The following is a 13,129-nucleotide window of genomic DNA, read 5'->3' as shown; positions in this document are numbered from 1 at the left end:
CACAATGAAGAGAGCTGGCTGGAGCAAGAAATGTTAGAACTCTGTAGATGTCTTTTTCACCATTGGACCCCAGAGCACAGAATAGAGCTCCTAATAGTTTTGTTTTCTTTTGTTTTGCGGTACGCGGGCCTCTCACTTTTGTGGCCTCTCCCGTTGCGGGGCACAGGTTCCGGACGCGCAGGCTCAGCGGCCATGGCTCACAGGCTTAGCCGCTCCGCGGCATGCGGGATCTTCCTGTACCGGGGCACGAACCCGTGTCCCCTGCATCGGCAGGCGGACTCTCAACCACTGCGCCACCAGGGAAGCCCTCCTAATAGTTTTATAAAGGACCACAGGTGAAAGAGCAAGCAAGAAATTAAAGATCTTTGGAAATTAGGAAGGAAGAATTAAGAAAAATTATTTAAAAACTTGGAAAGAAGACCAAAAAACTCACTTTGTACCATTTCAAGTTCATACAAGACATTGTCTAACAAGCCTGCTTAAGGATCATCTGATTGTCTAGGGAACATAGTTGTCTGACTCTGTTTATTATTGAGTGGGGCCCAGACTCTGTAAAGTCAGATATTACCTTGGAAAAGATAGTGAACGGTGAATGATTTCTGTCCCATAGAAAAGATAACCCCAAAGCTCGAGTCCTGGACATTAACCAGTTTTGGATTTAATTTTGCAATCTTATTCTACATTTTTTTCTTTAATTTAACATATATGCTAGTCCCTCCTATCTTGCTGTTTCCCTCATCGACGAGTTAAGTAAATCCTTTATATATTATCATACTACGTTGTATGAGAGTCATGTTTGTTTGTTTGTTTAACTTTTTGAAAAGTTTGACGGAAGGAAGAAAAGAAGGAAGAAAGGAACTCTCTTTCTTATCAGATTACTCTCGGTAAAGAGTAACCCTTGCACCTTCCTTCCCCTCATTACCTCTCCTCTCCCTTTTCCATTTCTCCTCCATCCACAGGCTCTCTCTAGTAAATCTACCAAACAAATTGAAGAGTAATACAAAAAGCGCTTTCTCCCATAACGCTACAGGGCTCCTGAGACCTGCCAATCGCCGTAAGGATTCCCACTGCCTAATGGAAGAAGAAAGCACATGGTATAATCCAAAACACGTAACTTTCCCTCTGGGCTGCAGTCACCTCCAATGTTAAGTGAGGGCATAGAACCAGAGAGGTTCTGCCTAACTGCACCCTACGAACTCTGGCATTCCCTTGAACCCCCTATGGGAGTGGAGGCTGGACTGGGGCAGGGACTTTGTGAGAGGGCTCTGGGTCCTGGCCCACCAGGGCTTGCATCAGAGGAGCTCAACTTTCAACTTTTTTAAATACCACAAGTCAGAGTCAGACTTAATTTACAACAAAGGATATTATAGTGTTTTATTTCCATATATATTTAAAACGTTTATGACATTTAAATACTTCAACTATTACTTTTTAGCATTAGACTTTTCAAGGTGGTATAATAATTCCATTTGAATAATGCATTGTATATAAAGGAATTTAATATATGTAGAATACAGACACATCTATACTTAAAATGGCCAGCATCATATTGCTGTTATCATATCTATTGTTACGTAGTATCATAACTGATCTAATAACTGCAACTTGTTCAAAATACTTTACCTTTCTGTGGCATTTATGTACCGTTTAAATTATTTATGTACTGCCAAAGAACATTGAGTTAATCTCTTTTGCCTGCTTAGAAATGGCGATTTATGCCTGATGTTGAGGAAAAGAAAAGCTTGCTTATGACAAATATCATACACTGGAGACAATGTACGTCACTGGGGGCAAATCAAGCCAGTATCAGGGACATGGGCCTGCTGTGTAATTGCCAGTCAAGTTGCAGAGCAGCCCATCCCCAAATCCCAAGCAATAGATCGAGTGCTTTCACTCAAATAAGATGGTCTCGGAGGGAAAAGAAAACACAGCTTTGTTTGTTTGTTAGACCTCTTGATAGTCAAACTGAATACAAACCATTACTCAATCTCTTCAACTTGGTTCTTTCGGATGTTGTTGGTTGGTTGGTCATTTTAAAAAATGCTGTACAACATGGATGGACCTAGAGATCATCATAGTAAGTGAAGTAAGTCAAACAGAGAAAGGCAAATATCCTATGATATCACTTCTATGTGGAATCTTAAAAAAAGGATACAAACGAACTTATTTACAGAACAGAAGCAGACTCACAGACTTAGAAAACAAACTTACGGTTACTAAAGGGGAAGGTGGGCGGGAGGGATAGATTGGGAGTTTGGGATTAACATGTACACACTACAATGTTTAAAATAGATAATCAACAAGGACCTACCGTAGAGCACAGGGAACTCTGCTCAATATTCTGTAATAACCTAAATGGGAAAAGAATTTGAAAAAGAATAGATACACGTATATGTATAACTGAATCACTTTACACCTGAAACTCACACAACATTGTAAGTCATCTATATTCCAATAAAATTTAAAATTAATTAATTAAAATTTAAAAAATCAAAATAAGTAAATGCTGCAGTGGATTTTTTATGATTATATAAATTTGGGGGGAAATGTCAAGATTAGATCCAAAAATACATTTTTTTCTCTCACAGAAGCAGAGGTGAACCATCACTGTACTTGGCTCCACAATTACCAGTAAACCAGTTGCCTTCTACCTTGTTACACTACCATCCCGAGATGTGGATTCTACATTGCCTCCTGGTTGAAGATACCTCTTCCACTTCCAGCTCACATGCTTTCATCCTAGCCAGTAAGAAGGAAAAACAAGAAAAAGAAGGGTGCACCCATTCTCCTCTCTAAGGACGATGCTCTCAGCAGATGCACCAGCCTCTTCCACGTACGCACTCTCTTGGCCAGAATACAGCCCTGCGGCCATAATGGCCTCAATGGCAGTTAGAAAATCATCCTTAGGTCCAGCAGCCAAGTACCCAGCTAACATGTGAAGTTTCTGTGGCTGAGGAAGAAGGGGAGGATGGATATTAGGGACTAACTAACTTGCCTTCTCTACCATCGTCTGTCTTTTTGGCTTTATCTGTGTACATCCTTCCTCTCCCTAAAGGACATGCACACTGGCTCCTCAAAAAAGACAACAGCAGGGCTTCCTGGTGGCGCAGTGGTTGAGAGTCCGCCTGCCGATGCAGGGGACATGGGTTCGTGCCCCGGTCCGGGAAGATCCCACATGCCGCGGAGAGGCTGGGCCCGTGAGCCATGGCGGCTGAGCCTGCGTGTCCGGAGCCTGTGCCCCGCAACGGGAGAGGCCACAAAAGTGAGAGGCCCGCGTAACGCAAACAAACAAGCAAAACAACAAAAAAAGACAACAGCAAAGTCCCAACCAGTCACAGCTTCCTGATCAGAGTCAGGGCTCTCTCTGGGTGATGAACTCTTTCTCAGTTGCGTCTAGATATGACTCCTTGTAATCCGGTGACCTATAAGTTACAAGACCTCATCTGCTCAGAACACACACCAAGATGCAATGGAGGATTTCGACACAGATTAAATCTACAATTTGGTAAAGAGGAGCAGGGAAAATACACACCAGTCACTAGTCCATAACAATTAATTAATTCCGTTGTTCTTTGGTAGTAGACTAAGTCCTTATTTTGACCATCCAGCTTCCCTGCTTCTGGTCTTGAGGAGCAAACTCCCTTTCCTCTGTCTTATCCAGTCTGTCCCTCCTTGCGCATCACCTTCGGTAGCCAAAGCCAACCCTAGAACCTTTGAAAACATCACCTTCTTAGAAGCTATACAACTTCCCACCGATTGTAGGTTTTGCAGGTGGAAAAATCACGGGCTTTTACAGCCAGGCTCATGGTTTCCTTATAACTATAATTCCTTAAAAACTTAGTAGAGACCTGATCTATTTGTATCCGGTAAGTCCCAGATATCCCACAAGCAAATAACCCACAATCAAAGGGTTTTTTGTTTTTGTTTTTAATTCAGAAATACATTGTTTATTTAACTGATTTTCTATCGTGCTTTTTTTTTTTAAACGTCTTTATTGGAGCATAATTGCTTTACAATGGTGTGTTAGTTTCTGCTTTATAACAAAGTGAATCAGCTATGCATATACATATATCCTCATATCTCCTCCCTCTTGCATCTCCCTCCCACCCTCCCTATCCTACTGTTGGTGGGAATGTAAATTGATACAGCCATTATGGAGAACAGTATGAAGGTTCCTTAAAAAACTAAAAGTAGAACTACCATACGACCCAGCAATACCACTACTGGGCATATACCCTGAGAGAACCATAATTCAAAAAGAGTCATGTACCACAATGTTCATTGCAGCTCTATTTACAATAGCCAGGACATGGAAGCAACCTAAGCGTCAATCAAAGGGATTTTAAATCTGAAGACTCTGGTTTGTACTGGCTGGCCTCTCTCCTCTCTATCATGTTAATAGCAGCTATCTACAGGTGCTCAGAATGAAAAAAAAATAGTTTTAGCATCAAGGCAGCATCCTTAATCTGATCTTTGCCGTTGCACTGGGTTCTCATTGGCAGAAAACTCTTCCTTGAGGACGCTAAAAAAGGCTTGGGGCCATGGTTTTATCTCCTGCTCCCGCTGTTTCTTCACAGCCACTGATATAACTGCTTCATTTGGGGATATTATAGTGATTATCTTTTCCAAACTTCAAGACTCCAAATTACAGACTTTCAGTCAACTTAAATTAGAGGCCTCAGGCAGAGAGCACCTCCCAAAGCGCTACACCTCCTCCTATCTCGGCTTGCAGACTGATGAGCTCTAGCCTGGATTCATCTCTCTCCCAGGACTTTGATGAAAGTGGCAAGAAGCAGCCGACGTACACTAATAGGCGATTTCCCATCACTTCCACTAATACCACACACGCTCAGTGGGCAGGCACTTAGCTCTCCAATTCTAGCAGTTTCCTTTTTTCAAACGTGTTGCCACTGAATGACAGTAGCGGCAAAATCTTTCACCCTGCAAAATCTGGGGGCCCTTGCTGCCCGCTAGTCAATCACCAAGCCAACATTAATTTCTGTCTTGTGTATCCTCCCATTTCCTAGTACCATAGTATAGATTAGTTAGGACTGGATTCCGCAGGAAATAAACGAATAAATAAATAAACAAAGAAACAGTGGCTTAAACATGCTAAACATCTCTCTCTCTCTCTCTCTCTCTCTGTCTCACTCTCTCTCCCTGAAAGTCTACACTTGCCGTAAACAATCCACCATCATAACGAACCCAGGGTTCTTTGATCCTGTTGCTCTACAATCCTGACCATGCATTCTTCATCTCATGGCCCAACGTGGCTATTGTAGCCTCAGTTATCAGGCCCACATGACACACCGCAGGAAGGAAAGAAAAGAGAGAAGAAAGGCATGATCCCTCTTTAAAGGAAACTTTTTATAAGTTGCACGATACCTCTTCCGCTTACCTCGCATGGACGTATTTAACCACGTGATCACACTTGTCTGAGGTTGAGAAATGTCACTTTTCTTCTGGGTGGCCATGGACTTAGCTAAATTTAGGAGTTCTGATACTGATAAGGAAGAAAGGAATGGATATTGGAAACTCTTAGCACAAGGAGGAATGCTTCTTTCCTGATTTTGCTGTTTCCTCTTGTGCGGATAATGTTCTGCTTGTCCAGTACTCCTGGCCTCGCACAGCGCTCTCACTCACTCTCCTGGGAGTGGGGGAGGGGACTCAATGCGATTTGTGGCTTAGAAAAGTATAACGTGGATGCCGAACCTAAATCCTTTCTTTCACCTCTCTCTCAAAAGTAAGTTGCTCGGGCTTCCCTGGTGGTGCAGTGGTTGAGAGTCCGCCTGCCGATGCAAGGGACACGGGTTCGTGCCCCGGTCCGGGAAGATCCCACATGCCGTGGAGCGGCTGGGTCCGTGAGCCATGGCCGCTGAGCCTGCGCGTCTGGAGCCTGTGCTCCGCGACAGGAGAGGCCACAGCAGTGAGAGGCCCGAGTACTGCAAAAGAAAAAAAAGATCACCAGAAATCCCAATTCCACCATTTTAGGATTGCCATTATGCTCATTTTTATAACCATATTTCATATTTGTCTTTGTGCACACGTACATGTATGCATAATTGCACACAAGTGGGCTATCATACGGTTTTTATTTTCTCATTGTTTTTCTTTGAAAAAATAACCAATTGAAAAAACCACAGTGGACAAAGTTAAATAGGCAAGAAAGACTTCATTCAAGGCTATTGCAATAGAGAGAGAGAGACCAGAACTCAGTCTTAGCTCAAATCTACTGAAACAAAGGCATGTGGGGTCTTAGTGCCCCAACCAAGGATCAAATCTGTGCCCCCTGCAGTGGAAGCACAGCGTCTTAACCACTGGACCACCAGGGAAGTCCGAAGAAGTTTGGGGTTTTTTAAATATTTACATCTCAAAGGGGCAGAAAGAACTTGTAATTTTTCCACAACTTACTAACCACACAAGGTCTCACTTTCTTCACCAATAATATGAAGATAATAAGAGTTTATTGTGAAGATTAAGTTATTTAGAAAAGTATTTGCCTAACACATACAAAACAATCAATAATATTAGCTAATTTTTATGGTATCAATAAAACAAGAAACACAACCCAAAAAGTGGGCAAAGAATATAAAATTCACAAAAAGGGAAATACAAATGGCTAAAAAGTACTATATGAAGATATTCTAAATGTATTAGCAATCAGAAATATGCAAATTAAAGCAGCTAACTGCCACTTTACCACCATTAATGCGGCAAAAAATTAGAAAAATAGATAAAAACAAATATTGGTATATTCTGTATTGATGAGGATATGTGGAGAAAGGGAATTTTCATCAGCTGTTCGTGGTTCTACCATTCCAGGAGGAATCGGGCGGTCCCAGGTGATATTAAATATGTGTACATCCTATGGCCCAACAATCCAACCCCACACACATTCATAGGGAGACACGTCTGAGGCTATTTACTGCACTATTGTTCATGATAGCAAAGAGCTGGAACAAAACTGGCTGGAACATCACCAGCGCAGTGGATAAGTAAGTTGTAGGGAGTGGCCATTTCATTATGGGCTATTCCACAACAGAGAGAAGCAATAAAATTTGCTTCTGTCTATTTACTCAGGAAAAAATTCTAAATGTGGAACTGCTGGGATAAAAATATATACATCTTTTTAAAAGATTTTCAGACACACTGGCAAAATTACAATTATTCGGCATGGAGTAAATATTCCCAGTTTCTCCAAACCCCCCCTCCAGACTTGATTCTCATTTTTCTTTTCCACCCTCGCCAGTCAGATAAGCCAAAGGCAATGTTTCTTTGCTTTAATTCTCATTCCTTTACTCACAAGCAAAGTTAAACATTTCTCAAGGTTATCTGGTCATTTGAATTCTTTTGTGAATTTTTTTATCATATGTTTAGCACAATTTTCTGTTAGATGCTTCAGCTTTCTACTGATTTATGTGGTGGGCACCTGGCTGTTGACTCAGCTGATAGCCCATGTTTTCACCTGCCACTTCCCGTATTCCTTTTTTTTAAAAATTCCTATTGGAGTATAGTTGATTTACAGGGCTGTGTTAGTTCCCATATTCCTTGCTGCCAGCCCGCTTGGCCCTATCAAGGATACAAAGGTAGATGACCACATCCTGACTTCTTTTCAGTTAGGGGTGGGCAGCCAATGGCAGCTGAAAAAATTCTTAGATGGGGCTTTTAGAGAAGGCTTCCTGTGACCCCTAATAAGAGGAAACGCTTGTGAGGAGACCCTCATATTCTTCACTATTGTCATGTCTTCTTCTTCAGCCATGATAAAGAAGAAAATCCTGCCGATTAAGACAACATGGATGAATCTGGAGGACGTTATGCTAAGTGAAATAAGCCAGACACAGAAAGACAAATACTGTATGGTATGGTGGAACTCATAAAAGCAGAGAGGAGAATAGTGGTTGCCAGGGGCTGGAGGTGGGAAAAATGGAGAGATGATGGTCAAAGTTATAAGATGAACAAGTTCTAGGGACCTAGTGTACACCATGGTGACTATAGTTAGTAATACTGTACTGTATACCTGAAATTTGCTAAGAGAGTAAATCTTGCGTTCTCACCACAAATAGGTAAATAAATGAAGGTAGCTACATGAGGCGACGGATGTTAATTCACTTGATTGTGGTGATCATTTCACAATGTGTCTGTATATCAAAACATCAAGTCGTACATCTTTAATATATATAACTTTTATTCGTCAATTATACTTCAGTAAAGCTGGCATAAATTTTTTTTAAGTTTAAAGTTAAAGTTTTAAATGGCAATTTAAAAAAAGAAAGAAAAGAAAGCAGGGCACTAGGATGAAGGTTAATCGGAGTCAGAGTGGATAACTTTAGCTACAGGAGTTTGGAAAAATGAATTTTGAACAGAGGCCTAAAAAGTGCAAATAAAAAGAGTAGATATAAGGTGAATTCTAGAATCTACTCTATGACGTTATGCCTTTGGTTAACAGTAACTGTTTGAACACTTTCAAACTTGTTAAGAGGGTAGATCTCACATTAAGTGTTCTTAGCACAGTAAAAAAAAAAAATTAAAAATTTTAAAAAAGAAACTCACAAAAGCAGCACAAAGGCCAATAGACATATGAAAAAAAACTTCAACTTCACTGATAGAGAAACACATGTGAAAATAATTAGAAACGACTTTCATATCCATTATATTTGCAAACTTTTTAAAGGCTAATAATATTGAGTGTTGGAGCAATGGAAACAAATACGTCGTGGGTACCCCCTTTGCAGAGCATTTGGTTGGACCATTTTTTTTTTTTTTTTTTTGCGGCACGCGGGCCTCTCACTGCTGTGGCCTCCCGTTGCGGAGCACAGGCTCCAGACGCGCAGGCGCAGCGGCCATGGCTCACAGGACTAGCCGCTCGGCGGCATGTGGGATCTTCCCGGACCGGGGCACGAACCCGCGTCCCCTGCATCGGCAGGTGGACTCTCAACCACTGCGCCACCAGGGAAGCCCTGGTTGGACCATTTTTTAGAACAATTTGGCAAAGTGTATTAAAGTTGAACATGCTCATATCACGCAACCCTGCAACTCTAACCCATGGACAAAAGAAGACATGAACCAAAAAATCCTTGTAGTATGGCTAATACAAGAAAGAAATAGAAAACCAAACATCCATCAACAGGGGAATAAGAATAAATTGGTTAATGGGATCCAGGACAGTGGTTTAAATAAATGAACTAGGGGTACACTTATCACCAGAGGTAAGTCTCAAAGATATAATGTAGAGTAAAAAGAAAGCAAGTTTCAGAAGGAAACAAAAGTGTGAGACCGTTTATACAAAATTTAAAATCTGTAAAACAATACTTTAGATATTGTTAGTAGATAATACTAACATGGCAAGATTGAAGGATTGAAGGATTTCTGTACTCAATTGCCACGTACAGTTCCAGGAATCATAAAAGGGATCAGGAGAAGTTGCTTCATCCATGCTTTATCCCCAGCACTTAACCTCTTCCACCATCCTAATGGGACCACCATGATATTTTGTCCCCTTCACAAGTTTGCACCACTTTTTCTCTTCTCAAGACTCCCAGAGGCATTCCCACCCCACTCTGCCCCTCCTTTCCCTGCTGAGAAGCTCCACACCAACCATTCCTCAAGCCTCTTCCTCCATGCTGCTTTCCCAGATTATCTCCACACTCTCTAAAGTCTGAAGACTCCTTCGGGCTCCCAATGATTCCCTAGGACTTAAAGTTTCATTGATAGTTTGCAACAAATCAGCGAGTGACATTGTTGTGGTCATGTGCAAGAGAATGATGGTAAGGTGAAGAAAATCAGTTAGTCACTTTTCACAAATAAACCAAAACGACATTTCATGAGTGTGATGGATCATGAAATCTAATGCAGAAAGGAAAGACTGTAAAGACAGAAATGGAGAGACCCAAGCAGCCAAGGCACTGAAGGTGGAAGGAAATATATACATCAGAGTTAGGCATAGGATGCTGGGCTTATGGATCGGGGCTAGTTGAACTAAGAATGTCATAAATGGAGCTAAATTAGGTAATGAATTACATCCATGTGTAGCCAGAGCAGTTGAGATGAAACTTATTAGAAATGAGGAGGTCAAAGAATTGGGAGACTCCAGAAAATGCACATTATCTGGGATGTTGGGAGGACATGGGATGGGAAGCAAGACTGTGATCCAGGAGCCAAAGTCTTAAATGAAGGAAGATGCGTCACGGCGAGGTGAGCGGATGAAGCAATAAGGATGGGTAGCCAGAGGGTCTGGAAACTGCAGTACCGACCAAGGAGCCAGCATATTTGTGGGCTCCAGCTCCCAAGCCTGGAAGCCAGGCTGCTAGCACAGCAGAGGGGGCTGCGCCTCCAGTACCTCCCAGGGAAGAGGGGGTCCCAAGAACCTCATGTTCTGTTTGTGGTTTTACATTTAAATGGCTTTCACTTTCATATCTATTAATTCCCTCCTACTCTCTTTTGGTTTATTCGGCTTTTACTTTCTAGACCCTGAAGTTAAATGTTTTGTTCCTTTACTTTCCGTATATCTCATTTTGCAATAAAAATTACCAAAAATGAAGAATTCTCTGTGAACCACACTGCCTGCAACCCACACATTAAGATGTAAAGTGCTCATGTTGTCAACTTCCAAAGAGCCAGTAATTGAATACTCGGTTTTCCTTTAGACCAAGAGATATTTAGAAAACTGCTTTAGAAAAGTATATATTTCCAAGTGCTTAAATTTTTTTTGATTACAGTTTTGATTATAATTTAATTCTACTTAATATTGCATTATTTTGGAAAATGGGCTTGTGCATATTCAACCTTAGGGATTTATTGAGATTTTCTTGAGTGCCTAATATTGATCAATGTCCCATATTTAAGGTCCCATGGGAATTGAAAATGATGGTCTTTCTTTGATCATTGTATGCAAAGCCATGATAAAGCTTCTTCATCCTACTTCTCAAATCTTCTGTGCTGTTGAGGGTTTTTTTTTTTGAGAGAGGCATTTTAAATGTCTCTTACTATGATTGTTGTGTTTTTTCCTCATATTTTTGACAGATTTTGTTTTATTTGTCTCAGTGCGAAGTAGTCTTGATATATGAAAGTTCATGACTATTCTAGCTTCTTGGTGAATGGTACCTTTTTTTTTTTCTATATAAAAGGCATTCTTTGTTTCACTTAATGATTTTGGCCTTGATTCTACTTTGTCTGATACTTACATGGCTAACCTTGTTTTCTTTTGGATAGCATTTATCTTACATATATTTATCCATTCATTTACTGTTCAGCCTTGCTGTGTTCATTTATTCATGGTGCCTCTCATAGAAAACGTAAACCGGATTTTACTATTTGACTCTTCCATCTATTTTTTGTAGCATTTTTCCTTGTTTTTGTATTTTTCATTTTTTTCCCCTTACTGAACTTGACAAGATCAATTGAGTTTTAGGGTGCTCTTTCCATTTTTCTTCTAGCGGTTTCAAGGACCTCTACATCATTAGTCTTTGAGTCCACTGAGTAAAGCAAAAACCCTAAGATAAGAACATATATTCTTAACATGTAAAAGAAGTCTGGTGGGAGGCAATCCAGAGCTGAGATGGAGGCTCCACCATCTCAGGAACATAGGCTCCCACTCTCCTTCTGCTCCACTATTCACAAAGTGTAATTTCCATTCTCAACATCATAAAGTGGTTGCTGGGGCTCCCACCATCATGCCCACATTCCATGCAGCAAGAAGGAAAAAGGTGGAAGGGCAAAAAAGGGGGTGTCTCAGCTGAATCAGCTCCCCTGGAGGAGCCTTCCCTGAAGTTTCATATGGTGTTTCCACTTACATATAATCAGCCAGAACATAGTCATGTGGCTGCGAGTACATTTATTTAGTCTATACTTGGTATATACCTAGCTGCAAGGGTAGCTAGAAAATGTAGCCTTTCACCTGAGCATAACACCACCTTATGCTATAATGAAGAAGAAGGGGATAAAGGAGACTACATAGGCAACTGAAATCTCTGCCAAAATCTACATACTATAGCCATTCTCTTAGTCATTACACTTAATTTTTTTTTTTTTTTTGTGGTACGCGGGCCTCTCACTGCTGTGGCCTCTCCCGTTGCGGAGCACAGGCTCCGGACGCGCAGGCTCAGTGGCCATGGCTCACGGGCCTAGCCACTCCGCGGCATGTGGGATCTTCCCAGACCGGGGCACGAACCCGTGTACCCTGCATTGGCAGGCGGACTCTCAACCACTGCGCCAACAGGGAAGCCCCTACATTTAATTTTTTAACAAAGCTATTTAAACAGGCCTTTCTCTATAAATATTTATAAATCACTGTGCTCTCCCCTCAAAATAAGATATTATATAACATTTCTTTAATTTTCTTTCTTTCCCAACATTCCTCCCAAATAGTAGTAAAACATTACTTCCATATGATAATCAATTCTTACATTATATACTCCTTTATTACAGGAATCAATTCTTAATAAATGTATGAAATACAATATTAACAATAATTATTATTAAATTTAACTATATAAGTTTCCTTGCTTACCAACTATGATTGCAACCTACATTATATTGTTTCTAGAATTTTTCACCTGTTGAGAGTAAATTTTTCAGGAACGGTGTATAAGTGTCCCTGTTATTTTTGCCTAATTCCTGTATGATATTTTCTAACTACAGAAATTCAGTTTCTCAATTCTTTTTTCTCAAACCAAGTAGCCTGTGCTTCCTTGTCCACTGGCAATTAATCTTGTAGGCAACAAATCTTATGCCACTCCAGGTGGCTTTCCTTTACATGTAATTTTTTCTGGAAACTTGTAAATTGTTATCTTTAGCCCTAAAATTCAGAATTCAGAAATTTCACCCCTCCATTTACTCCTACCGTAGGCAGTTTTGATCAAAATAATTAAGTAACCAACAAAAGCCTACTGTATAGCACAGGGGACTATACTCAATACCTTGTAATAACCTATAATAGATGAGAATGTAAAAAAAGAATATATGTTTTTATATACATATGTATAACTGAATCACTTTGCTGTACACCTGAAACTAACCCAATATTTTAAATCAACTATATTTCAATTAAAAGTTTTTTTTGAGTATTAAGTATATCTTCTCTTCTGAAATTTTTCTTCCCCTCCTTCTTTTCTACCCCTTCATAGTCTGATTT

The sequence above is a fragment of the Delphinapterus leucas genome, chromosome 11, assembly GCF_059928025.1.
Source record: "Delphinapterus leucas isolate spDelLeu-1000000601 "Yukka" chromosome 11, BTC_Dleu_Yukka2, whole genome shotgun sequence".
Classification (NCBI taxonomy): domain Eukaryota; kingdom Metazoa; phylum Chordata; class Mammalia; order Artiodactyla; family Monodontidae; genus Delphinapterus; species Delphinapterus leucas.
This window is presented reverse-complemented; position numbering follows the sequence as displayed.